This window comes from Pseudophryne corroboree, chromosome 9 (assembly GCF_028390025.1).
Source record: "Pseudophryne corroboree isolate aPseCor3 chromosome 9, aPseCor3.hap2, whole genome shotgun sequence".
NCBI lineage: Eukaryota > Metazoa > Chordata > Amphibia > Anura > Myobatrachidae > Pseudophryne > Pseudophryne corroboree.
The window spans coordinates 470854831-470882643 of NC_086452.1; positions in this window are offsets into that span (position 1 = coordinate 470854831).

Genomic DNA, 27813 nt, shown 5'->3' on the forward strand with positions numbered 1-27813 from the left:
GGGAGAGTGGGGACTTCATCCAGAAGTCTTCCAACTGTTGGTAAACCGTTGGGAAAGGCCACAGGTGGACATGATGGCGTCCCCCCTAAACAAAAAACTAGATATTGCGCCAGGTCAAGGGACCCTCAGGCAATAGCTGTGGATGCTCTAGTGACACCGTGGGTGTACCAGTCGGTTTATGTATTCCCTCCTCTGCCTCTCATACCAAAGGTACTGAGAATAATAAGAAAACGAGGAGTAAGAACGATACTCGTGGTTCCGGATGGGCCAAGAAGAGCTTGGTACCCAGAACTTCAAGAAATAATATCAGAGGACCCATGGCCTCTACCGCTCAGACAGGATCTGCTACAGCAGGGGCCCTGTCTGTTCCAAGACTTACCGCGGCTGCGTTTGACGGCATGGCGGTTGAATTCCGGATCCTAAAGGAAAAGGGCATTCCGGAGGAAGTCATTCCTACGCTGATAAAAGCCAGGAAAGAAGTAACCGCAAACCATTATCACCGTATTTGGGGAAAATATGTTGCGTGGTGTGAGGCCAGGAAGGCCCCAACAGAGGAATTTCAGCTGGGTCGTTTTCTGCACTTCCTACAGTCAGGAGTGACTATGGGCCTAAACTTGGGTTCCATTAAGGTCCAGATTTCGGCTCTGTCGATTTTCTTCCAGAAAGAACTGGCTTCACTGCCTGGAGTTCAGACATTTGTAAAGGGAGTGCTACATATTCAGCCCCCTTTTGTGCCTCCTGTGGCACCTTGGGATCTCAACGTGGTGTTGAGTTTCCTAAAATCACATTGGTTTGAGCCACTTTAAACTGTGGATTTGAAATATCTCACGTGGAAAGTGGTCATGTTATTGGCCTTGGCTTCGGCCAGGCGTGTATCAGAATTGGCGGCTTTGTCATGTAAAAGCCCTTATCTGATTTTCCATATGGATAGGGCAGAATTGAGGACTCGTCCCCAGTTTCTCCCTAAGGTGGTATCAGCTTTTCACTTGAACCAACCTATTGTAGTGCCTGCGGCTACTAGGGACTTGGAAGATTCCAAGTTACTGGACGTAGTCAGGGCCTTAAAAATTTATATTTCCAGGACGGCTGGAGTCAGGAAAACTGACTCGCTTTTTATCCTGTAGGCACCCAACAAAATAGGTGCTCCTGCTTTTAAGCAGACTATTGCTCGCTGAATTTGTAGCACAATTCAGCTGGAGCATTCTGCGGCTGGATTGCCGCATCCTAAATCAGTAAAAGCCCATTCCACGAGGAAAGTGGGCTCATTTTGGGCGGCTGCCCGAGGGGTCTCGGCTTTACAACTTTGCCGAGCTGCAACTTGGTCAGGGGCAAACACGTTTGCTAAATTCTACAAATTTGATACCCTGGCTGAGGAGGACCTTGAGTTCTCTCATTCGGTGCTGCAGAGTCATCCGCACTCTCCCGCCCGTTTGGGAGCTTTGGTATAATCCCCATGGTCCTTACGGAGTTCCCAGCATCCACTAGGACGTCAGAGAAAATAAGATTTTACTCACCGGTAAATCTATTTCTCGTAGTCCGTAGTGGATGCTGGGCGCCCATCCCAAGTGCGGATTGTCTGCAATACTTGTATGTAGTTATTGCCTAACTAAGGGTTATTGTTGAGCCATCTGTTGAGAGGCTCAGTTATATTTCATACTGTTAACTGGGTATAGTATCACGAGTTATACGGTGTGATTGGTGTGGCTGGTAGGAGTCTTACCCGGGATTCAAAATCCTTCCTTATTGTGTCAGCTCTTCCGGGCACAGTATCCTAACTGAGGTCTGGAGGAGGGTCATAGTGGGAGGAGCCAGTGCACACCAGATAGTACCTAATCTTTCTTTTAGAGTGCCCAGTCTTCTGCGGAGCCCGTCTATTCCCCATGGTCCTTATGGAGTTCCCAGCATCCACTACGGACTACGAGAAATAGATTTACCGGTGAGTAAAATCTTATTTTCTTTGTATGTTTTTTTACTTTATTTTATATTCTTGAATTGTTATGTATAAGTTATTATTATCTAAACCTTGACTGGACATTTCAATAATTTATATAATGTCTCATACTGTTTATTTAAAAGACTTACAACCTTGTTGGCCATCGTATGAATGAATGATTGAGTGTACTGTATGTGTTGGGCCAGCCTTCACGGAGGTCTGCTTGTGTGATCCGATTTCAATCTCGGGTATTACTTCGGTTGACGCCTGAAGGATGAATAGATAGATTTTTCCAAATTCTCTGAATACAAGGTAAAAGCAAAAAAGAAGAAAAACACTGGCCTTGGTTCATACAGTATGAAACATGTAAAGGAATAAGTGGTTAACAGGAGGTAACAGAAGGGAAGGTTTAAAAAGTTATCAGATAAGGTTATCAATAGCTGCCAGCCAATCATTGGCCACTATCATGGTAACAGGCTGCTGATTGGCTGTGAGTAGCCTGACTGTCTATCAACAGTTTGCAAAAATGGGTAAACCCACCCGAGAGTGCAAACACGATACTTACTAAATTTACTACTAAGCCTCTGTGAGAGTTCTGGTACTGGCCATGTACTGCCTGGACTTCATGCTTTAAATAGGGCACCTTGACTAGTGATTGGTCTCACCAATCACATGACCAGGACCTGCTGGGTGACGCAGAGCTGTACTAAGGGTTTTGCAGCAGAATTTTTTTTTTTTTATAACATACTGTAAAAACATTGGAATGCACTGGGGGCGGGATGTACTAAAGGGAAAATGCGATAAAACCCCCGTTTTATCTCATTTTCGTATGTACTAACCCACGTCCGCTGCGTTTTTGCCATCTTTGGATGGCGATACCTTATAGAAGCCTATGGGCTTCTTATCGCCGACCCCCCTTTCCCCGGCATACCTTCTTCAAGGAAGCCCTGGCCCGGAAGCTAAGCTCCTCCTTCCCCTAGCAACCCTTCCGGCCGCAGGAGGAGGCGGCACCCCGGACAGCCCGCTGCTGCTTCCTGGCAGGTGAGCAGCTGGAGACCCCAGGGAAGTGACGCAGACCCCCCGCATACCACCTCACAGGTATCACGGGGGCCTCCGTCACCGTATTGCGATGTTAATCGCATATGTTAGTACATAAGTGATCAACATCGCTGCAATAGGCGGCGATGTATGTTAATACATCCCACCCTGGATGAGGAATAAGGATGCTCCAATTCACAAATGGTGTTTAAGAGACAACTTTATATCTGAACTTTTAAATCAACATTGAAATCACTGTATAGGACATACACGGCATATATAATTGCATATAAGGTTATGGCTCCTGTCTCACCACATAGACCAGACCGAATCATCAGGAGGCACCACTACAAGGTGTTTTGGGGGTTGGATATGAATGGTTGACCGTTATCAAGTCTCCACGGATGTGATATAGACATGATGAACTGTTGGCGAGCATTCCCTGGTGGTACAGCAGTATCTTACCTTGTCCCGGTGGCTGCATTGCTTCCAGCACCTTCTTCTGGGACCCAATGGTCTTGTGAGCATCAGTTCAAGCACAGATGTCTGAGCAGATTTTCGGCAAGTAGTGCTCCCCCTAACCCTAAATCCCCCCTCCCACACACAGCCTAATCCTCCCAGCGACACCTAACCCTGTGCATCCTCACAATGGTGACATTTCAGATATCAACATTGTGAATCCGTCGACAGTTTGAGGATGTTGACATTTTGAACCATATCGATATTATAAGTATCCAGATGGTTACTATTGACTTTCTTACTGGATACCTGTGTTTCAGTATGTGGACCCCACGTACAGGCTGGGGTAGCATGTATGAAGTGTACAGGAGCAGATTTAAATACATGATTGGGTGTGGTACAAAACGTTAGTGTTCAGGTTGTCATTCTGAATGTAATGAGGTCAACATGTGAAAAGCAGATTTGCAATGATGAGGTGAGTATACCTAACCTTAGCCACAGCCTAACCCGAAAATCGTGGGGAAAATAGTAAATCTATGGTTACAGTGACAGCTGGACTGGCCTAGACTGGATCATTGTCCATCTGATGAATGTATTGTCAGGAGAACCTGTACAAACTTATACAGTATAGTTATGTGGTTTAGAATAGGACTTTGGTGGTCATTCCGAGTTGATCGCTCGCTAGCAGTTTTTAGCAGCCGTGCAAACGCTATGCCGCCTCCCACTGGGAGTGTATTTTAGCTTAGCAGAAGTGCGAACAAAAGGATCGCAGAGCGGCAGCAAACTTTTTTAGTGCAGTTTTAGAGTAGCTCAAAACCTACTCAGCGCTTGCGATCACTTCAGACTGTTCAGTTCCTGTTTTGACGTCACGAACACGCCCTGCGTTCGCCCAACCACGCCTGCGTTTCTCCTGACACGCCTGCGTTTTTCCGAACACTCCCTGAAAACAGTCAGTTGACACCCAGAAACGCCCACTTCATGTCAATCACTCTGCGGCCAGCAGTGCGACTGAGAAGCTTCGCTAGAACCTTGTGTGAAACTACATCGTTCGTTGCATTAGTACGACGCGAGTGTGCCTCATCGCTGCAAAGCGAACGAAAGCAGCTAGCGATCAACTTGGAATGACCACCTTTATCATATACACATACAAAAAACCTTATTACCTAAATCTCTATTTGATAACGGTCACAAACCTAGCACTTAGACATTCATACCCTGTCAGGCGGTGCTTTATTAATGTGAGCCGTGCTGTGTCAAGCAGATGTCAGTGCTTCCCTATGATGGTCCTGATCAGGTGAGTGTAATATCCAGTCACTATCTGTCCACATGACTGTGTCCTATCCCCTATTTAAAACTATGTGTGCTCATTCTCTTGTGTGCCTCCTGTCCTGATTTGATGCCTGAACTTGCGCCTCTGCTCCTGGGATCTGAGTGACCTGCTTCCACCCTGTTACCTGTGAGGCTGTTATCTCCACCGTGTAGCTCACCACTATTTCCAGGGACCCAGTGTGCCATTTCCATCCAGTATTCAACACTGCGGTTATCCTCTGGTTCCAGTCCGGTCCAGCCTCTGTTCAGCTTACTGTTTCCAGCCAGTGGTCCGCTTGCTTCTTCCAGCCAGTGGTCAGTTTGCTGCCTCCAGTCGGTCCAGCTTGCAACACTCCTCTGGTTCCAGTCTGGTAAAGCCTGCTCCACCTCTCTGGTTTCAGTCTGGCCCAGCCTGCTACACACCTCGAGTTCCACCTGCTTTCTTCCTCCAGTTCCTGTCCAGTTATACGAACTGTATTACACCAATTCCAGTCCGGATCAAGCCTGATCCAGTCTGTTACCTTCATTCCGGTTACAGTCTGGTTCTACCTGAGCTGTTACCACAGTATCCTGAGGAGTCCAGATATATTGACTATTCTAGTGCTTTCAAGTGTCAAGTTTCCAGTCTGCTTTCAAACAAGTCTTCTGTATTACAGGCCATCTGCTATTCACTATGGTTAAAATCATTTCTAAGCATTGATCATTTCCTAGCAGATTATATTTTTATGTAACAATTGCCCTATGGTTTAATCTTAAAATTACTTATGAAATAATACTTTATTGGCCAATTTCCTACCTGGAACAGCATGATGGTTGGATAGGAAAAACTGAAATCTTACATATAGTACTGTGCCACACATTACTGCCCACATTTCATAATACGCAAGCCTTTTTCTGCCCTTTGAAATTAAAATGTTCCTTCAGTGATCAATACCCTGTCCGAAAAAAATCCTGGCGTGAACATCAATATCAATTTTGCATCAAAAACATAGGCATAAAATGTGCTGGACTATACTATTTGCGCCTGGGTTACTCCTGGAGGGAGCAGTAGTATATGTACCTGGGTTACACCGGGAGAGGGCAGTAGTATATGTGCCTGGATTACACCGGGAGAGAGAGTAGTAGTATATGTGCCTGGATTACACCGGGAGAGAGCAGTAGTATATGTGTCTGATTTACACTGGGAGAGAGCAGTAGTATATGTGCCTGGATTACACCGGGAGAGAGCAGTAGTATATGTGCCTGATTTACACCGGGACAGAGCAGTAGTATATGTGCCTGGATTACACCGGGAAAGAGCAGTAGTATATGTGCCTGATTTACACCGGGAGAGAGCAGTAGTATATGTGCCTGATTTACACCGGGAGGTGTGCCTGGGTTACACCGGGAGAGAGCAGTAGTATATGTGCCTGGGTACACCGGGAGAGAAGAGCAGTAGTATATGTGCCTGGGTTACATCGGGAGAGAAGAGAAGTAGTATATGTGCCTAGGTTACACCGGGAGAGAGCAGTAGTATATGCGCCTGGGTTACATCGGGAGAGAAGAGAAGTAGTATATGTGCCTAGGTTACACCGGGAGAGAGCAGTAGTATATGCGCCTGGGTTACACCGGGAGAGAGCAGTAGTATATGTGCCTGATTTACACCGGGAGAGAGCAGTAGTATATATGCCTGGGTTACACCGGGAGAGAGCAGTAGTATATGTGCCTGGGTACACCGGGAGAGAAGAGCAGTAGTATATGTGCCTGGGTTACACCGGGAGAGAGCAGTAGTATATTTGCTTGGGTTACACAGGGAGAGAGAGCAGTAGTATATGTGCCTGGGTTACACCGGGAGAGAGCAGTAGTATATTTGCTTGGGTTACACCGGGAGAGAGCAGTAGTATATGTGCCTGGGTTACACCGGGAGAGAGCAGTAGTATATTTGCTTGGGTTACACCGGGAGAGAGCAGTAGTATATGTGCCTGGGTTACACCGGGAGAGAGCAGTAGTATATGTGCCTGGGTTACACCGGGAGAGAAGAGCAGTAGTATATGTGCCTGGGTTACACCGGGAGAGAGCAGTAGTATATGTGCCTGGGTTACACCGGGAGAGAGAGTAGTAGTATATGTGCCTGGATTACACCGGGAGAGAGCAGTAGTATATGTGCCTGATTTACACCGGGAGAAAGCAGTAGTATATGTGCCTGGATTACACCGGGAGAGAGCAGTAGTATATGTGCCTGATTTACACCGGGAGAGAGCAGTAGTATATGTGCCTGGATTACACCGGGAGAGAGCAGTAGTATATGTGCCTGATTTAAATCGGGAGAGAGCAGTAGTATATGTGCCTGATTTACACCAGGAGGTGTGCCTGGGTTACACCGGTAGAGAGCAGTAGTATATGTGCCTGGGTACTCCGGGAGAGAAGAGCAGTAGTATATGTGCCTGGGTTACATCGGGAGAGAAGAGCAGTAGTATATGTGCCTGGGTTACACCGGGAGAGAGCAGAATTATATGCGCCTGGGTTACACCGGGAGAGAGCAGAAGTATATGCGCCTGGGTTACACCGGGAGAGAGCAGAAGTATATGTGCCTGGGTTACACAGGGAGAGAGCAGTAGTATATGTGCCTGGGTTACACTGGGAGAGAGCAGTAGTATATGTGCCTGGGTTACACTGGGAGAGAGCAGTAGTATATGTGCCTGGGTTACACCGGGAGAGAGCAGTAGTATATGTGCCTGGGTTACACCGGGAGAGAACAGTAGTATATGTGCCTGGGTTACACCTGGAGAGAGACAGTAGTATATGTGCCTGGGTTACACCTGGAGAGAGACAGTAGTATATGTGCCTGGGTTACACCTGGAGAGACAGTAGTATATGTGCCTGGGTTACACAGGGAGAGAGCAGTAGTATATGCGCCTGGGTTGCACCGGGAGAGAGCAGTAGTATATGCGCCTGGGTTACTCCGGGAGAGAGCAGTAGTATATGTGCCTGGGTTACACAGGGAGAGAGCAGTAGTATATGTGCCTGAGTTACACCAGGAGAGAGCGGTAGTATATGTGTCTGGGTTACATAGGGAGAGAGCAGTAGTATATGTGCATGGGTTACACCAGGAGAAAAGAGCAGTATATGCGCCGCCAAGAAGTGTTAGTGCTAAATGCTAAAGTGACTGCACAATTCTTACACAAAAAATAGTACTTTAATTGTCATATACATAAGACAGTTTGTCTGTGGACAGTGTTATTAATACAAATGTAGCATTTACCATGTAAAATACATTTACAGTCACAAATACAACAGTAAAGTACTAATTTAGGGCCTAATTCAGACTTGATCACAACAGCAACATTTTTATCTCATGGGCAAAACCATGTGCACTGCTGTTGGGGCAGATGTAACATGTGCAGAGAGAGTTAGATTTGGGTGGGGTGTGTTCAAACTGAAATCTAAATTGCAGTGGAAAAATAAAGCAGCCAGTATTTACCCTGCACAGAAACAATGTAACCCACCCAAATCTAACTCTCTCTGCACATGTTACATCTGCCTCCCCTGCAGTGCACATGGTTTTTCCCATTAGAGAAAGATTTTGCTTTAGCGATTAGGTCTGAATTAGGCCCTAGGGGGCTAATTCAAGTTGGATCGCAAATTGCGATCCAACCAGAATTTTTGTGTTCGCCCCGTGGACGCAAGAGCTGAATCCGTCCTGCACATGCGCACGCTTGTACTGCGGGTGACCCACGGTAACTACAAACGCCTCTGCATGACTGACAGGCAGAGGCGTTTTGTGGGGCGGCAACGCTCCATTTCCAAGGCTTAGACGGCGCTTTGTGGGGGGTGGTAGCAGGGAACGGGGGCCTTGCGGTGCGATTGGGGCATGGCGGCAGTGTTATTGCAGCCGCACCAATCAAAAAGATGGCGACGGGAGTAGGAGCAGGAGGCTTCCCTAATTTCTGCGACCACGCACTAATTGTGGTACATTTGCAAATAATGCGTGGTCGCAGAGGGGTGATCGACGGTCAGCATGCGAGTCAAAGGATTGCAAATTCTGCTAAAAAGCTGAATTTGCAATCCTTACTGAATAGGGTCCTAAGTTCAATAGAACATAAAAATCCTCCAGCATCTGAGCCAAAGCAGGGGATTGGGGGGTTGGTGTATGTCTGATGAGGACCCTTGTCTCACACACTGTCGCTCATGTTGCTGTAGTGAAAGTGGAAAGGCAGTTCCACGAGACGAGGGCACCACCGTGAACGTGCCTCAACAAACTAAAATCGGTAAGCAACTAAAACACCCCTTTCTACCCGATCTAGCCCTATTCCAACTTGGACAATAAGCTCTGGCACTGCTTGTGCACAGGGGCTGACAACTATCCTACATAAGCAACAAGCTAAAGGCGACCATACGTCATAAATGTATTTTGCAAATGGTCAAATGTCGGGTCGGAAGATCGGGAATATTAAACATGGACATGGTACAGAAATACACAGTAACATTGTAACACTCACAAGAATAACAGTATAACACAGGGAGTAGGGATAAACTAATAGAATGGAGGTCTATAGCTCAGAAGGCCCAAGAGTTAAGACTGGGGACTAGCAAGAACTAGGTATGAGTGGGCCTTAGATGAATGAGGATATGTGGCTGTAGTCTGAGGCTGACGGGACGAGGCTGGAGGCAACCCATAATGCTGTGTGAGCCTTCAAGCATAGGGCTTTGGTTAGGCTTGGGCCCAGGACTGAAGCAAGGCTTAGGAATCAGGCCTTAGAGGCGATGGAGTCTCTTATTAGGATAGAGAAAGGTTGTTGGTGACAATTTCAAACAGTACGGGAGACCTTCTCCATCACAGACCTAACGATTTAGGACAGTTACAGCTTGAATGAACTGTGGTCATTTCTATTGTGTTCCATTTACTAGAGGCTTTGGATGATGCAATAACCAGTTCCTTTCCATCTCATACGTAGGCAAGAACAGCTCTCAATACTCAAGAAATTCCCATGTATACAGGGCATGAATGGTTTCTCAAAGTAAGACAGCACTGGGGGAGTTGTTAGGCATAGTTCCCCACAATACCATTTATAGCTGCAGTAGCACCCCTAATAATAGACATCCAGGCAGAAGAAACCCCTAATTCTGTAACAGTACTGGGCGTTTTCTATCCTCGAATTGTGGAAACCTTATTTATTGTGGGCCTCAGTCATCCTTTGCTCACGGGTTGTCCCATGGCCATGAGAGATCCTAGTTTAAAGCTCCTGGCAGTGCCGGGAAAAGTGCCCAAGCTGCCCACATCTCCAACAGCGAGTTTTCTCTGCCTCTCGCCTTTGAGGGTCTTTATCAACACCTTGTCCTTTACTCAATGACTTCACTTCCTGCTTCAGTTGTGTAACCTCCTCTTTCAATGCCACCAGCGAATCCCTCAAGTCCCTCAAACAACTTTTCAGAGGACATGGCTCTTCCTTGGTGGCTTTGGCCGATGTTCGTGGGCACTGCTGGGCCACCATGTACAGGGCATCATCGTCGCTTTCAATAGCTCTTACCCTTGTCCATGCATGAATAAAAGTTTGCGCTGAATCTTTGTCTTGGTCGGCAAGCAGTATATCCCGCAGGTACACACTGCGGAGGCCCATGGTGAAACGATCCCGCAGTAAGGCATCTACCTTTCCCAGAAACTGGAGTCCTCCAGGGTCCCTCCACTCAATTTCCACCATCAGTTCCTGCAGTGCGCTGGCGAACTCATGAGTGGTCTCGTGATCATGCTGCACTCGGGTAAAGAATGTCTTTTTCAGCTCTATAACAGATGACTGGATCCCATAGATTTTAAGAATTTTGAAGATCTTCTCCATCGTGTCTCGTTGCTCCATTGGCCTCACCCTTACAGTCCTGCGAGCTTCTCCCTCGAGGGCATACCGCACGAAATCTGCCTGCATTTCCTCTGTTACCTGGCACAGGTTAGCTAGTCTCTGTACACTATCCTGCCAATCCCACACCTTCATATTATATCCATCAAACTTTGGAAGTTGGTGTAACACCATCCATATTGGGACAGGGGCACTTCTGGAGGGGACAATTGCCTGCAGAGTTCCATGTCCATCCATGTCAGTTCTACTAGTTGAAGGGGAAGCTTGTTTTCTGCCATCATGGTCACCTAGGTCCCTGCCTGCGGCTCCTGTGGGTGCGCTTAGTGTTCCTGGAGAAGCTGTTCCAACACGGTGGTCGCTTGTGATCTTACATGCAGCAACCACTGAAGTCTCCTTATAATCAGACATTCTTCAATGAACTCTGCCGAGTTCGCTAACCTTGGGGTGGCGGGCGGAGGTTGGGTCCCTGGGGTGGCGGGCTGAGGTTGGGTCCTTGGGGTGGCAGGCTGAGGTTGGGTCCTTGGGGTGGCAGGCTGAGGTTGGGTCTTTGGGGTGGCGGGCTGAGGCTGGGTACCGGGTTGAGGGGATAAGGTTGGGTCCACGGGGTGGCGGGTAGAGGTTAGGCCCACAGGGTGGTGGGCAGAGGTTGGGTCCTGAGGGTGGTAGGCTGAGGCTGGGTCCCGGGATGAGAGGCTGATGTTGAGTCCTCGGGATGGTGGACTGAGGCTAGGTCCTGGGTCAGAGGCAGGGTCCTTAGAGTGGTGGGCTGAGACTGGATCCCTGGGTGGAGGGCAGAGGCTGGGTCCTTGAGGTGGTGGGCTGGGGTGAGGGGCTGAGACTGGATCCCAGGGTGGAGGGCAGAGGCTAGGACCTGGGGTGAGGGGCTGAGGCTGGGTCCCGGGGTGAGGGGCTGAGGCTGGGTCCCGGGGTGGAGGGGTGAGGCTGGGTCCCGGCTGCGGTTGGGTCCCGGGATGGGAGGCTGGGTCCTGGGTCAGAGGCAGGGTCCTTAGAGTGGCGGGCTGAGACTGGATCCCAGGGTGGAGGAAAGAGGCTGGGTCCTGGGGTGAGGGGCTGAGGCTGGGTCCCGGGGTGGAGGGGTGAGGCTGGGTCCCGGGGTGAGGAGCTGCGGTTGGGTCCCGGGATGGGAGGCTGGGTCCTGGGTCAGAGGCAGGGTCCTTAGAATGGCGGGCTGAGACTGGATCCCAGGGTGGAGGGCAGAGGCTGGGTCCTTGAGGTGGCGGGCTGAGGCTGGGTCCCGGGGTGAGGAGCTGCGGTTGGGTCCCGGGATGGGAGGCTGAGGCTGGTGGAGTCCGGGCAGCGTGTGAGGTGGAGGCGCCGGGTGGTGGCCGCTGGTCCCCTTTAGCTCCGGTAGTACGCGGCTGCTGCTTTGTACTGTGAAGCTGAGCTCGGTCACACAGGGGGCAGCAGGGTGAGCGCTACCAAACACGTGTGCGGGAAGGAAAGGGGGGGGGGGCATACGTGTGCAGGGGGTGGAGTGGGGCGGTGACTCCTCCCCCGGGGCGGGCACACGTGGAACCTACCTAGCAACGCTCAGCGTCCTCCTGCCGGGACACGGACATGGCGGCTCCCTACCCTGCACCGGCCGCTGCCACTACAGGGGGAGAGGTATGAAGCAGTGGTAACAGTGAAGTTGCCCATGGCAACCAATCAGCTTGAAGTAACATTTCAGTGTATAACATTATACATAGCAGCTGATTGGTTGCCATGGGCATCTTCTCCACTATTTCCACTGCTTCTCTAACCCATAGAGTGTGAGCTCCTGTGCACGCCTGTGGCTGCATCTTCTCTTCCCTGCACGCTTCATACATCTCCCCCATAGAGTGTGAGCTCCTGTGGGCGCCGGCGACTACTCCTTCTCATCCCTGCACGCCTCATACATCTCCCCCCATAGAGTGTCAGCTCCTGTGTGCACTGGCGGCTGCACCTTCTCTTCCCTGCACGCTTCATACATCTCCCCCCATAGAGTGTGAGCTCCTGTGCGCGCCGGCGACTACACCTCATCCCTGCACGCTTCATACATCTCCCCCCATAGAGTGTGAGCTCCTGTGCGCGCCGGCGACTACACCTTCTCATCCCTGCACGCTTCATACATCTCCCCCCATAGAGTGTGAGCTCCTGTGTGCACCGGCGGCTGCACCTTCTCTTCCCTGCACGCTTCATACATCTTCCCCCATAGAGTGTGAGCTCCTGTGTGCGTTGGCGGCTGCACCTTCTCTTTCCTGCATGCTTCATACATCTTCCCCCATAGAGTGTGAGCTCCTGTGCGCGTCGGCGGCTGCACCTTCTCTACCCTGCACGCTTCATACATCTCCCCCCATAGAGTGTGAGCTCCTGTGCGCGCCGGCGGCTGCACCTTCTCTTCCCTGCATGCTTCATACATCTCCCCCCATAGAGTGTGAGCTCCTGTGCGTGCCGGCGACTACACCTTCTCATCCCTGCACGCTTCATACATCTCCCCCCATAGAGTGTGAGCTCCTGTGCGCGCCAGCGACTACTCCTTCTCATCCCTGCACGCCTCATACATCTCCCCCCATAGAGTGTCAGCTCCTGTGTGCACCGGCGGCTGCACCTTCTCTTCCCTGCACGCTTCATACATCTCCCCCCATAGAGTGTGAGCTCCTGTGCGTGCCGGCGACTACACCTTCTCATCCCTGCACGCTTCATACATCTCCCCCCATAGAGTGTCAGCTCCTGTGTGCACTGGCGGCTGCACCTTCTCTTCCCTGCACGCTTCATACATCTCCCCCCATAGAGTGTGAGCTCCTGTGCGCGCCGGCGACTACACCTTCTCATCCCTGCACGCTTCATACATCTCCCCCCATAGAGTGTGAGCTCCTGTGCGCGCCGGCGACTACACCTTCTCATCCCTGCACGCTTCATACATCTCCCCCCATAGAGTGTGAGCTCCTGTGTGCACCGGCGGCTGCACCTTCTCTTCCCTGCACGCTTCATACATCTTCCCCCATAGAGTGTGAGCTCCTGTGTGCGTCGGCGGCTGCACCTTCTCTTTCCTGCATGCTTCATACATCTTCCCCCATAGAGTGTGAGCTCCTGTGCGCGTCGGCGGCTGCACCTTCTCTACCCTGCACGCTTCATACATCTCCCCCCATAGAGTGTCAGCTCCTGTGTGCACTGGCGGCTGCACCTTCTCTTCCCTGCACGCTTCATACATCTCCCCCCATAGAGTGTGAGCTCCTGTGCGCGCCAGCGACTACTCCTTCTCATCCCTGCACGCCTCATACATCTCCCCCCATAGAGTGTTAGCTCCTGTGTGCACCGGCGGCTGCACCTTCTCTTCCCTGCACGCTTCATACATCTCCCCCCATAGAGTGTGAGCTCCTGTGCGTGCCGGCGACTACACCTTCTCATCCCTGCACGCTTCATACATCTCCCCCCATAGAGTGTGAGCTCCTGTGCGCGCCGGCGACTACTCCTTCTCATCCCTGCATGCTTCATGCATCTGCCCCCATAGAGTGTGAGCTCCTGTGCGCACCGGCGGCTGCACCTTCTCTTCCCTGCACGCTTCATACATCTTCCCCCATAGAGTGTGAGCTCCTGTGTGCGTCGGCGGCTGCACCTTCTCTTTCCTGCATGCTTCATACATCTTCCCCCATAGAGTGTGAGCTCCTGTGCGCGTCGGCGGCTGCACCTTCTCTACCCTGCACGCTTCATACATCTCCCCCCATAGAGTGTGAGCTCCTGTGCGCGCCGGCGGCTGCACCTTCTCTTCCCTGCATGCTTCATACATCTCCCCCCATAGAGTGTGAGCTCCTGTGCGTGCCGGCGACTACACCTTCTCATCCCTGCACGCTTCATACATCTCCCCCCATAGAGTGTGAGCTCCTGTGCGCGCCGGCGACTACTCCTTCTCATCCCTGCATGCTTCATGCATCTGCCCCCATAGAGTGTGAGCTCCTGTGCGCACCGGCGGCTGCACCTTCTCTTCCCTGCACGCTTCATACATCTTCCCCCATAGAGTGTGAGCTCCTGTGTGCGTCGGCGGCTGCACCTTCTCTTTCCTGCATGCTTCATACATCTTCCCCCATAGAGTGTGAGCTCCTGTGCGCGTCGGCGGCTGCACCTTCTCTACCCTGCATGCTTCATACATCTCCCCCCATAGAGTGTGAGCTCCTGTGCGCGCCGGCGACTACTCCTTCTCATCCCTGCACGCTTCATACATCTCCCCCCATAGAGTGTGAGCTCCTGTGCACGTCTGCGGCTGCACCTTCTCTTTCTTGCACGCTTCATACATCTCCCCCCATAGAGTGTGAGCTTCTGTGCGTGCCGGCAGCTGCATCTTCTCTTCCCTGCACGCTTCATACATCTCCCCCCATAGAGTGTGAGCTCCTGTGTGCACCGACGGCTGCACCTTCTCTTCCCTGCATGCTTCATACATCTCCCCCCATAGAGTGTGAGCTCCTGTGCATGCCGGCGACTACACCTTCTCATCCCTGCACGCTTCATACATTTCCCCCCATAGAGTGTGAGCTCCTGTGCGCGCCGGCGACTACTCCTTCTCATCCCTGCACGCTTCATACATCTCCCCCCATAGAGTGTGAGCTCCTCTGCGCGCCGGCGACTACTCCTTCTCATCCCTGCACGCTTCATGCATCTGCCCACATAGAGTGTGAGCTCCTGTGCGCACCGGCGGCTGCACCTTCTCTTCCCTGCACGCTTCATACATCTTCCCCCATAGAGTGTGAGCTCCTGTGTGCGTCGGCGGCTGCACCTTCTCTTCCCTGCACGCTTCATACATCTTCCCCCATAGAGTGTGAGCTTCTGTGTGTTCGTCGGCTGCACCTTCTCTTTCTTGCACGCTTCATACTTCTCCCCCCATAGCGTGTGAGCTTCTGTGCGCGTCGGCGGCTGCACCTTCTCTACCCTGCATGCTTCATACATCTCCCCCCATAGAGTGTGAGCTCTTGTGTTCGTCGGCTGCACCTTCTCTTTCTTGCACGCTTCATACATCTCCCCCCATAGAGTGTGAGCTCCTGTGTTCGTCGGCTGCACCTTCTCTTTCTTGCACGCTTCATACTTCTCCCCCCATAGAGTGTGAGATCCTGTGTTCGTCGGCTGCACCTTCTCTTTCTTGCACGCTACATACTTCTCCCCCCATAGCGTGTGAGCTTCTGTGCGCGTCGGCGGCTGCACCTTCTCTACCCTGCATGCTTCATACATCTCCCCCCATAGAGTGTGAGCTCCTGTGTTCGTCGGCTGCACCTTCTCTTTCTTGCACGCTTCATACATCTCCCCCCATAGAGTGTGAGCTCCTGTGTTCGTCGGCTGCACCTTCTCTTTCTTGCACGCTTCATACTTCTCCCCCCATAGAGTGTGAGCTCCTGTGTTCGTCGGCTGCACCTTCTCTTTCTTGCACGCTACATACTTCTCCCCCCATAGCGTGTGAGCTCCTGTGTACGCCGGCAGCTGCATCTTCTCTTCCCTGCACGCTTCATACATCTCCCCCCATAGAGTGTGAGCTCCTGTGTGCACCGCCGGCTGCACCTTCTCGCACTATAGGAGTAAGTCCTGGGCTGCGCAGAGACTGCACACACTAAGTAAGGTGTGAACGGATTTGCAGCTGCCCGCATGCGATTGCACACTTGCACGGGCGAATTTCCACTCCCCCTTGGGCAGCGACTATACGATTGCAGGTCAGCAACATTAGCAGCACAGTGATCAGGTCTGAATCACCCCCATAGTGCAGTGGTTCCCAAACTTTTATGAATCATGCCCAGAGTATCAGAATTGTTTTCACGGCGCCCCGAGGTCAAATGTTTAGAAATAAATATTACATTAATTTAAGTTGTACTTAGGTGCCATTGTGTGGTGAGGGACAAGACTTGCTTCTCTTTGACCACATATTCCTCAATAAGCTGTGTTGGGTCCCCAGGGTCAGTGTATCCTGTGGCCGGAGACCCGGACACAAGCTTTTCAGTAAGCTGTGAAGGGTTCCCCCGGAGGCTTTCCCTGTTGCAGACAGTCCTGCAGCGGCATACGGCCTTCCTGTTGAGTCTTCAGTAAAGATCAAGCAAAAGAAATAAAGTAAAATGGAAAAAGGGCTGGAGACTCCCTTGTAGCACCTGGAACCTTCAGGCACTGATCTAAACTGGGCTTGGACTCGGAGGGATATAGAGGGGGAGGAGCCAGCTACACTTCCTGAAAAAAATAAAGTGCCAGGCGCCAGTTATCCACCCGTCTATACCCTTTGTCTATATCAGTGGTCGGGGAACAGGGGTAAATTACCCCAAATGGGGTAAAAATGAAATTCCTGGGGGTAATGGACAGTCGCGCTGCCGAGACACAGCCCCATCCAGCACCGGCCGGCTCGCGATGTGATGTGCTGACGTCACACCGCGCTCCCTCACGCCCGCCCGTCCTGCGCTGTCCTGTCCTCCCGCCCGCGGCCCACCAACCCACACAGAACTTGAAGTGTTCTGTGTCTGACCGCTGACGGAGTTCCACAGGATCAGACAGTGGCCACATAACAGTGGGAAATTCCCACTGACATTACTGAGGTGAAGATGTGACCATCTGCCTCCTAAATGTCGTGTGTGTGTCGTCCCCCCCCTCCCCCCTCATCCATCTTTCTCACATTCAATCTGGTGTTTTGGTGAGAAAGTGTCAATTAACCCATTCATTGGCAAAAAATAATTGGCAAAAAAAAAAAAATTAATAATAATAATAATAATAATAATTTTATATATTATATTATATATATATATATATATATATAACAGTTTTTCTGAGGGTGCGCACAATACAGTGTTTTTACAATTAATTAGGATTTCTAAGCAGCAGACAAGTTAACCTTATAAAATATATTTATTAAAATCTAAAATTGTACAATTACATGTCATACATAGCATGTATATTAATCCATGATAAGAATCTGTACTCAATAGTAAAGATGAAATCGTTCATAGAACTCAACGAGTTTCGTCCACTGGGGACTTCATCAGGGGAACGATTTTTGCTGAATTTATACTCAGTATCTCAGAAATGCCATATAAACAGTGATAACCAGTTTATATGCACAATAATATATGATTTCCTTCCTTTCAAATCAAGGGGGTGACGTCGGCGTATCTAAATATATTTTGGGGTAAAAGGTAAAAAAGTTCCCTGACCCCAGGTCTATATGCTCAAGTGTACCCTAGTGGATGAAGGAGAAAAGTGGTTAATAGGAGGGAACAGAAGGGGAGGTTTAAAAAGTTATCAGATAATGTTACTGGCTGCCAGCCAATCAGTAGCCACTATCATGATAACAGGCTGCTGATTGGCTGTGAGTAACCTGTGAGTTTGCAAAAATGGGCAAACACATCCGAGACTACAAACACGATTCTTAGGAAATGTATCCCTAAGCCTCTGTGAGAGTTCTGGTACTGGCCGTGTACTGCCAGGACTTCCTGCTTTAAATAGAGCACCTTAACTAGTGATTGGTCCCACCAATCACATGACCAGGACCTGCAGTACTGTAACTGGGTGACGCAGAGCTGAGCTAAGGATTTTGCAGCACAGGGCTAGTACACCCCGCATGTCAGTGCCGGCTCCCCCCCCCCCCCCCCCCCGCAGAAGTGCAAAGGCATCGCACAGCGGCGATGCCTTTGCACTGCAAGAGTAGCGCTCGCCCAGCGCAGCTTTAGCGTGCTGGCCGGGAGCTACTCTTCACTCCCTGGCCCGCTGTGGCTGCGTGTGACGTCAGGCAGCCGCTGCTGGCCACTCCCCGCACGGTCCGGTCACGCCTGCGCCCATCGACCGCCTCTGCCTGTCAATCAGGCAGAGGCGATCGTAGTGTAGCGACGGGCGGCCATGCGCCGGCGCATGCGCAGATCTGACCCGATCGCTACGCTGCGAAAAACTGCAGCGTGCGATTGGGTCAGAATTACCCCCTTGGTACGCTCATTTTTATATTCGGAATGGTGGCGAGATCCTATCCTCTTATCTGATAAGCAGAACATCACGTCAGGGCTCTGTTTCTGGACACTGAATGGAGAATACTGCATTGTAAAATAATACTACACATTGCACCTTATTTCTTTATTTTATGTGACCTTGTGGACTTTTGGTGAACAATGAGTGAAGAGATATTGAAGGACATCACACACACAAGAGGAATCAGTAATATCTTAATTTATATTAACCTCTGATAGCATTGGCTTGTCATATATGTCTAGTCTGTTTTGGTGGCGCCTTAGATCTATCCCGCATCTTTGACTTGTTTGTATTTAATTTTGTTGCCTGTTGGGGAAGGTAATTGAGGGATTTAGATTGGGCAGACTCAATCTTTGCGCCAGAGGTCACCCATTTCTTCTATTTAATTCACAAGTAGTATCTAAGAGACAACTTTATATCTGAAATTTCAAATCATATAATTGCATATAAAGTTATGGCTCCTGTCTCATCACAAGGACCAGATTAAATGATCAGGAGGCACCGGTCACGGCTGTTATTATTTGTGGAACAGGACGCGGTCTCGTTACTGGTTGGCTGGAGAACTGAGAACAGAACTGTGCAGGCTTACAGTAATGGCCCTCATTCCGAGTTATTCGCTCGCTAGCTGCTTTTAGCAGCATTGCACACGCTAGGCCGCCGCCTACTGGGAGTGTATCTTAGCTTAGCAGAATTGCGAACGAAAGATTAGCAGAATTGCGAATAGAAATTTCTTAGCAGTTTCTTTGTAGCTCGGGACTTACTCCTACACTGTGATCAGTTCAGTCAGTTTCGTTCCTGGTTTGACATCACAAACACACCCAGCGTTCGCCCAGACACTCTCCCGTTTCTTCAGACACTCCCGCGTTTTTCCGCGCACTCCCATAAAACGGACAGTTTCCGCCCAGAAACACCCACTTCCTGTCAATCACACTCCGATCACCAGAACGATGAAAAAAACTTTGTTAGGCCGTGAGTAAAATAACAAACTTTTGTGCTAATTTACTCGGTGCAGGCGCACTGCGAACAATGCGCATGCGCAGTTTGCGACTAATCGCAATGTTGCGAAAAAATCTAACGAGCGAACAACTCGGAATGAGGGCCAATATACGGTCTGCTCATGGCAGGTTTGGCTAGAGTCTATGGCTGGTCACAGGTGTCAGTACAACTATGGGGTTGCTGGAACACTGGGGATACCAGTGCAATGGTTAGTTGGATGACACCTATGGTAGAGGATGATTTGTGGAAGCTGGGATTGAACCAGCAGTACAGGCTAGCTGGAAGCTGGGATTGAACCAGCAGTGCAGGATAGCTGGAAGCTGGGATTGAACCAGCAGTACAGGCTAGCTGGAAGCTGGGATTGAACCAGCAGTGCAGGATAGCTGGAAGCTGGGATTGAACCAGCAGTGCAGGATAGCTGGAAGCTGGGATTGAACCAGCAGTACAGGATTGCTGTAAGCTGGGATTGAACCAGCAGTACAGGATTGCTGGAAGCTGGGATTGAACCAGCAGTACAGGATTGCTGGAAGCTGGGATTGAACCAGCAGTACAGGATTGCTGGAAGCTGGGATTGAACCAGCAGTACAGGATTGCTGGAAGCTGGGATTGAACCAGCAGTACAGGATTGCTGGAAGCTGGGATTGAACCAGCAGTACAGGATAGCCGGAAGCTGGGATTGAACCAGCAGTACAGGATAGCCGGAAGCTGGGATTGAACCAGCAGTGCAGGATAGCCGGAAGCTGGGATTGAGCCAGCAGTACAGGATAGCCGGAAGCTGGGATTGAACCAGCAGTGCAGGATAGCTGGAAGCTGGAATTGAACCAGCAGTGCAGGATAGCTGGAAGCTGGGATTGAACCAGCAGTGCAGGATAGCTGGAAGCTGGGACTGAACCAGCAGTACAGGATAGCCGGAAGCTGGGATTGAACCAGCAGTGCAGGATAGCTGGAAGCTGGGATTGAACCAGCAGTACAGGATTGCTGGAAGATGGGATTGAACCAGCAGTGCAGGATAGCTGGAAGCTGGGATTGAACCAGCAGTACAGGCTAGCTGGAAGCTGGGATTGAACCAGCAGTGCAGGATAGCTGGAAGCTGGGATTGAACCAGCAGTACAGGATTGCTGGAAACTGAGATTGAACCAGCAGTACAGGATAGCTGGAAGCTGGGATAGGACCAGCAGTACAGAATAGCTGGTTAGCTGGAAGCTGGGATTGAACCAGCAGTACAGGATTGCTGGAAGCTGGGATTGAACCAGCAGTACAGGATTGCTGGAAGATGGGATTGAACCAGCAGTACAGGATTGCTGGAAGCTGGGATTGAACCAGCAGTACAGGATTGCTGGAAGCTGGGATTGAACCAGCAGTACAGGATTGCTGGAAGCTGGGACTGAACCAGCAGTACAGGATAGCTGGAAGCTGGGACTGAACCAGCAGTACAGGATAGCTGGAAGCTGGGACTGAACCAGCAGTACAGGATAGCCGGAAGCTGGGACTGAACCAGCAGTACAGGTTTGCAGATATTCTGGAGATGAGATATCCAGCGGTGCAGGTTTGCAGATATCCTGGAGATGAGATAACCAGCGGTGCAGGTTTGCAGATATCCTGGAGATGAGATCACTAGCAGTGCAGGTTTGCAGATATCCTGGAGATGGAAGTCAGGAAGCGCTGAAGTTGGTAATGCACTGTCTCATTAAGCAGGAGATTGCAGGCACTCTCTACAGGCTTGAGGACAACAAAGCACTGACAGCTTCCCAGTGCTTGGAGCTGGAATATATACCCCTTGCTCTCCGGTGATAGGCTGAAAGGAACACATGACGGGGAAAAGCTACCTGATTGGACTTTGCAAAGACAGCTGACCAGGACCTATCATGGCAGTACTCCAGGGTAGGCTCTGAAGTTATTGTGGCCTAGCAGGCCGAGAAAGAACTAAAGCCTAAACATCTTGGAATGGATGCTGGCATCATTCTATAAGTTCAGAACACAGTACTGCACACAGGAGTTTGTATCACTAGTTATTAGCTGATCTGAGATCACTGATGCAATCTGGAGACTACACAGGTGTACAATCAGTCTGGGAAGTGCTGCAGCAGTAACACAGTCTTACACAGAAGGCAAAGGAGCATGGAAGCTGAAATCTGTAGTAAGGCTGAAGGAGCCCGGCAGTACAGGAGATAAGGCATGAGGAATCACTTGGTGCATTAATGAAAATTAATTGGGATTGTGACAGCACCACTACAAGGTGTTTCGGGGTTGGATATGAATGGTTGACAGTTATCAAGTCTCCATGGATGTTATATAGACATGATGAACTGTTGGCGAGCATTCCCTGGTGGTATAGCAGTATCTTACCTTGTCTCGTGGCTTCAGTGGTTCCAACATCTTCTTCTAGGACTCGACAATCATGTGAACATCAATTCCAGCACAGGTGCCTGATCGCCGGAGCAGTGTTCCGTTTAGTAGTACTCCCCCCCCCCCCCCCAACCGTCCAACTAATGCCTAACCCTAAATCCCCCCTCCCACACACAGCCTAATCCTCCTGGCAGCATCTGACCCTAACAATCTGCATCCTCAAAATGGTGACATTTCAGATATCGACATTGTGATCCAGTCGACAGTTTGAAGATGTTGACATTTTGAACCATATCAGCATTATAAGTATCCACATGGTCACTGTTGACTGTCAGGTGGTGATCTTTGTGTTCCCGGAGGTGGCGCTGGTGAGTCAGTGGCGGAAGTCTTATGTAAGAACCTGGGTGGTTTGCGATAACTCCTGTGTATGAGCAGTAGTATGGCTTGGGCGTAATACAGTAGTTGATAAAGGAACTGGATGGAGTCAAAGGACTTGCAGCAGATGACGATAAAATAGCTGGACCGATGGTCTGGAATAACGGTCTGGGAACCGATGGTAGCTGGAACATCGATGTAATAATCGGAGACTCTAGAATATCTGTCTGTGAACCGATGGTAGCTGGAATATCAATCTGGAAACTGGAGACTCTGGAATATCGGTCTGTGAACCGATGGTAGCTGGAATATCTGTCTGGAAACTGGAGACTCTGGAATATCGATCTAGGAACCGATGGTCGCTGGTACACTCTGAGGTATAGATTAGAGCCAAGGTCTTAGTGAACTGTGTGAAGTAGTACAGTGGGGAACTGAAACAACTTAGTAGGAGTGGTCGGAAACCAGAGCGTTTCAGCGTAGATGGATTGCACTCAAGAGCTGGAGTATTGCAGAAGCAAGCAGGTAATGAGCATTGCACCAGTAGTACTGCACACTGCTAGTACAAACACAAGAAGACATAAGGGCCCTACACATTGAGCGAACCGCCGCCGAGCAGCCCGACGGCGGATACAGCCGACGGGCGGCCCGGCAGCAGGGGGGGGGGGGGCAGTGATAGGGGACAGGGGAAGTTCACATGGCTCCATAGAAGTGCAGGCAAATATGGACGAGATCGTCCATATTGGCCTGCATGCACAGCCAATGTGGCACCAGCGATGAACGAGCGCGGGGCCACGCATCGTTCATCGCTGGTGCCTCCACACTCAAAGATATGAACGGTATCTCATCCATTAATGAACGAGATCGTTCATATCTTTGAGTATTATCGCCCAGTGTGTAGGGCCTATAAGACACAGGTGCAGGCTGAGGTCTGTAGTTCCACAACACAGGTGAAGACACAGGAATGCTGTATAGACAGCAAAATCTCAGAGGACTGGAGCCAGGAGACGTAGCTCTAGTAAGCGGCGTTGTTCAAGGCAATTACTGTCTGGCAGATCTTCCCTTTTATCCCCCTTGGTCCGCAGGGATTGGAAGACTAAGTCAGCTGAATATTGCAGTGCTCATGGTTGGAGGATCTGGAATCAGCTGACCGCAGGTGTCATGGCGGTGCCCATGCATTGGAGATGGCGGGAACACAGCAGGGACAGGATATTATGTACTGTGAGCAGCAAAGGTCTTCTGATGACTGGTCACCAGCCTGACCTCCCGACCTCTGCAGGCTTGCACTCCAGCGCACTGGTAAGTATCGCTGTGCCAAACGCTGATTCCTGACATTGACCTTCTTACTGGATACCTGTGTTTCAGTATACGGACCCCACATACAAGCTGGGGTAGCATGTATCACGTGTACAGGAGCAGATTTACATACATAGTATAAAACGTCAATGATCAGGTTGTTATTCTGAATGTAAGGAGGTCAACACGTGAAAAGCAGATTTGCAATGATGAGGAAAATAGTAAATCTATGGTTACAGTGACCGCTGAATTGGCCTAGACTGGATCATGGGCCCTCATTCCGAGTTGTTCGCTCGGTATTTTTCATCGCATCACAGTGAAAATCCGCTTAGTACGCATGCGCAATGTTCGCACTGCGACTGCGCCAAGTAACTTTACTATGAAGAAAGTATTTTTACTCACGGCTTTTTCTTCGCTCCGGCGATCGTAATGTGATTGACAGGAAATGGGTGTTACTGGGCGGAAACACGGCGTTTCAGGGGCGTGTGGCTGAAAACGCTACCGTTTCCGGAAAAAACGCAGGAGTGGCCGGAGAAACGGTGGGAGTGCCTGGGCGAACGCTGGGTGTGTTTGTGACGTCAACCAGGAACGACAAGCACTGAACTGATCGCACAGGCAGAGTAAGTCTGAAGCTACTCTGAAACTGCTAAGTAGTTAGTAATCGCAATATTGCGAATACATCGGTCGCAATTTTAAGAAGCTAAGATTCACTCCCAGTAGGCGGCGGCTTAGCGTGTGTAACTCTGCTAAATTCGCCTTGCGACCGATCAACTCGGAATGAGGGCCATTGTCCATCTGATGACTGTATGGTCTAAGCAGGAGAACCTGTACAACTTATACAGAATACTTCTGTGGTTTTAATCAGAATAGGACTTTATCATATCCAAAACTTAATTACCTATATCCCTATTTGATAACTGTCACAAATCTGGCACTTAGATGTTCATACCCTGTCAGGCGGTGATTTATTAATGTGATCCGTGAATATCCAGTCACTATCTGTCCCCATGACTGTGGACCTAATTCAGATCTGATCGCAGCACAGCAAAAAAAATGTTAATGGACAAAACCATGTGCACTGCAGGTGGGGGCAGATGTAACATGTGCAGAGAGAGAGAGATTTGGGTGGATTATATTGTTTCTGTGCAGGGTAAATACTAACTGCTTTATTTTTACACTGCAAATTAGATTTAAGTTTGTACACAGTCCACCCAAATCTAACTCTCTCTGCACATCCAAATCTAACTCTCTCTCTGCACATGTTACAACTGCTCCACCTGCAGTGCAACATGGTTTTGCCCAGTTTCTAAGTTTTTTTGGTTTGCTAACCAACCTGAGTAAGGACCCCAGACTGCTATTTCCATCCAGTGTTCAGCACTGCTGTCATCCTCCGGTTCTAGTCCGGTCCAGTCTCTGTTTAGTTTACTGTTTCCAGCCAGTGGTCCGCTTGCTCTTCCAGCCAGTTTTCCGTTTGCTGCCTCCAGTTGGTCCAGCTTGCTACACAACTCTGGTTCCAGTCCGGTAAAGCCTGCTCCACCTCACCGGTTCCAGTCCAGCCTGCTACACAACTCCAGTTCCACCTCCTGTCTTCCTCCAGTTTCTGTCCAGTCCTACCAACTCTATTACACCAGTTCCAGTCCAGATCAAGCCTGCTCCAGGCTGTTCTACCTGACCTATTACCACAGTATCCTGAGGAGTTCAGATACATTGGGGTATATTTACTAAGGTCTGGAATTTTTAGAAGTGAAGATGTTGCTCATAGCAACCAGAGTCTAGCAGTAAATACACCCCTGAGTGTTGGGGTTCACTTGGAGTTTCCACTAGGGTGGTTAACTCTGGGACTTGGGAAGTGGATCGTTGTCCCTCTCTGAGGGTTTAGGCTCCAGGCAGCCAGCTCTGGTATCCAGGGTGTATCGTACATAAGTGGATCGTTGTCCCTCTCTGAGGGTTTAGGCTCCAGGCAGCCAGCTCTGGTATCCAGGGTGTATCGTACATAAGTGGATCGTTGTCCCTCTCTGAGGGTTTAGGCTCCAGGCAGCCAGCTCTGGTATCCAGGGTGTATCGTACATAAGTGGATCGTTGTCCCTCTCTGAGGGTTTAGGCTCCAGGCAGCCAGCTCTGGTATCCAGGGTGTATCATACATAAGTGGATTCCAGGTGGGCTATTGGTTACCTGTTTATCTCCTATTTTGCTCCTTAGTTCTCAAGTACTGGTTCCAGCACCATTGCCTGTGCACTCAGTCTGGGGGGAAGTTCCTCTCAATTGGTTCTACAGTAGGTACATACAGGGGGGGTCTCCAGTGGTTTCCGACCTCTTTGATGATGCAAGGTCGTTTTCTCAGGCTAGTTTTATTCCATGAGTAAGCATCTGGTACTCACCCTAATTCCAGTATTATTCATCAAGCCCAGTCCACAGGTCCTGACTCACATCTGATAATTAAAACTATGACAATACCTTTCTGCATGTACCCTACTTAATTTTAACTCACAGTATCTACACAACTTCTTGCTTATAGATAATAGGATTTTAAATACCTACCGGTAAATCCTTTTCTCGTAGTCTATAAGGGATATTGGGTACAGAATTAGTACGATGGGGTATAGACGGGTCCAAAGGAGCCAGTGCACTTTAAATTTCTTCCACTGGGTGTGCTGGCTCCTCCCCTCTATGCCCCCTCCCACAGGCAGTTATAGGTAAAACAGTGCCCGAAGGAGGAAGGACATACTTGAGAGAAGGAACATTAACATAACAATGAGTGGTAAGATTCACACACCAGCACACCAATACATAATGGGGGTAATTCAGAGTTGATTGCAGCAGCAAATTTGTTAGCAGTCGGACAAAACCATGTGCACTGCAGGTGGGGCAGATGTAACATGTGCAGAGAGAGTTAGATTTGGGTGTGGTGTGTTCAAACTGAAATCTAAATTGCAGTGGAAAAATAAATCAGCCAGTATTTACCCTGCACAGAAACAATATAACCCGCCCAAATCTAACGCTCTCTGCAAATGTTATATCTGCCTCCCCTGCAGTGCACATGGTTTTGTCCGACTGCTAACAAATTTGCTGCTCCGATCACCTCTGAATTACCCCCAATGTTGCCAGACTTTGCTGGCTAAGTTAACAGCAACAGCTGAACAGGAACACGTAACAGAGAACCTGCAGAAAGTCACCGCACAGAGGATGGCGCCCAATATCCCTTATGGACTATGAGAAAAGGATTTACTGGTAGGTATTTAAAATCCTATTTTCTCTAGCATCTATTAGGGATATTGGGGACAGAATTAGTACGATGGGGACGTGCCAAAGCTTCCAGAAAGGGCTGGAACGGGCGGAGACAACTGCAGTACCACCTGCCCAAACTGGGTATCCTCTTTGGCCAGGGTATCAAACTTGTAGAACTTCACAAAGGTGTTCGTCCCTGACCAGGTAGCAGCTCAGCATAGTTGCAGGGCCGAGACTCCTCGAGCAGCTGCCCAGGAAGAACCCACCGATCTCGTAGAGTGGGCCTTCAGAGACTGTGGAACCGGTAAGGCTGCTGACGCATAGGCTTGTTGGATAGTAAGCCTAATCCAACGAGCAATGGACTGCTTTGAACCCTTTTTCCACGCATCATACAGCGCGAACAAGGAATCCGTCTTTCTGATCCGAGCCGTCCTCTTGACATAGATTTGCAAGGCTCGCACTGCATCCAATGCCTCCGGAAGAGCAGAAGTGTCAGAACCGGACGGAATCACAATAGGCTGATTCAAGTGAAACGTGGAGATCACCTTCGGCAGAAACTGCTGTCTAGTCCTGAGCTCCGCTCTGTTCTCATAAAAGACCAAGTACGGACTTTTGCACGACAAGGCCCCCAATTCTGAGACACGCCTAGCAGAAGCCAGGGCCAGTATCATCTCCGTTTTCCACGTGAGGTAATTATCTTCTACCGTCGTCAGAGGTTCAAACCAGGAGGACTGTAGAAAGCGTAACACCACATCCAGATCCCAAGGTGCCGTAGGCGGCACAAAAGGAGGTTGTATGTGAAGCACCCCTTGCAAGAAAGTCTGAACTTCCGGCAAGACAGCCAACTTCTTGTGAAAGAAGATGGAAAGAGCTGAAATCCGGACCTTGTCACGATCCGGGTATCTGGACGCCATTATTTGCCATTCAGATGTCTCCTGAGGCTGGCTCAGCGTTCCAGGGCCGGATCTCACCTGTGTTACTCATGTCCACGCTCTGCATCTCCCTCCTGTCACTCTGAGACGCTGTCACGGCGGCGTCATGTTTGATTTCTGAATGGCG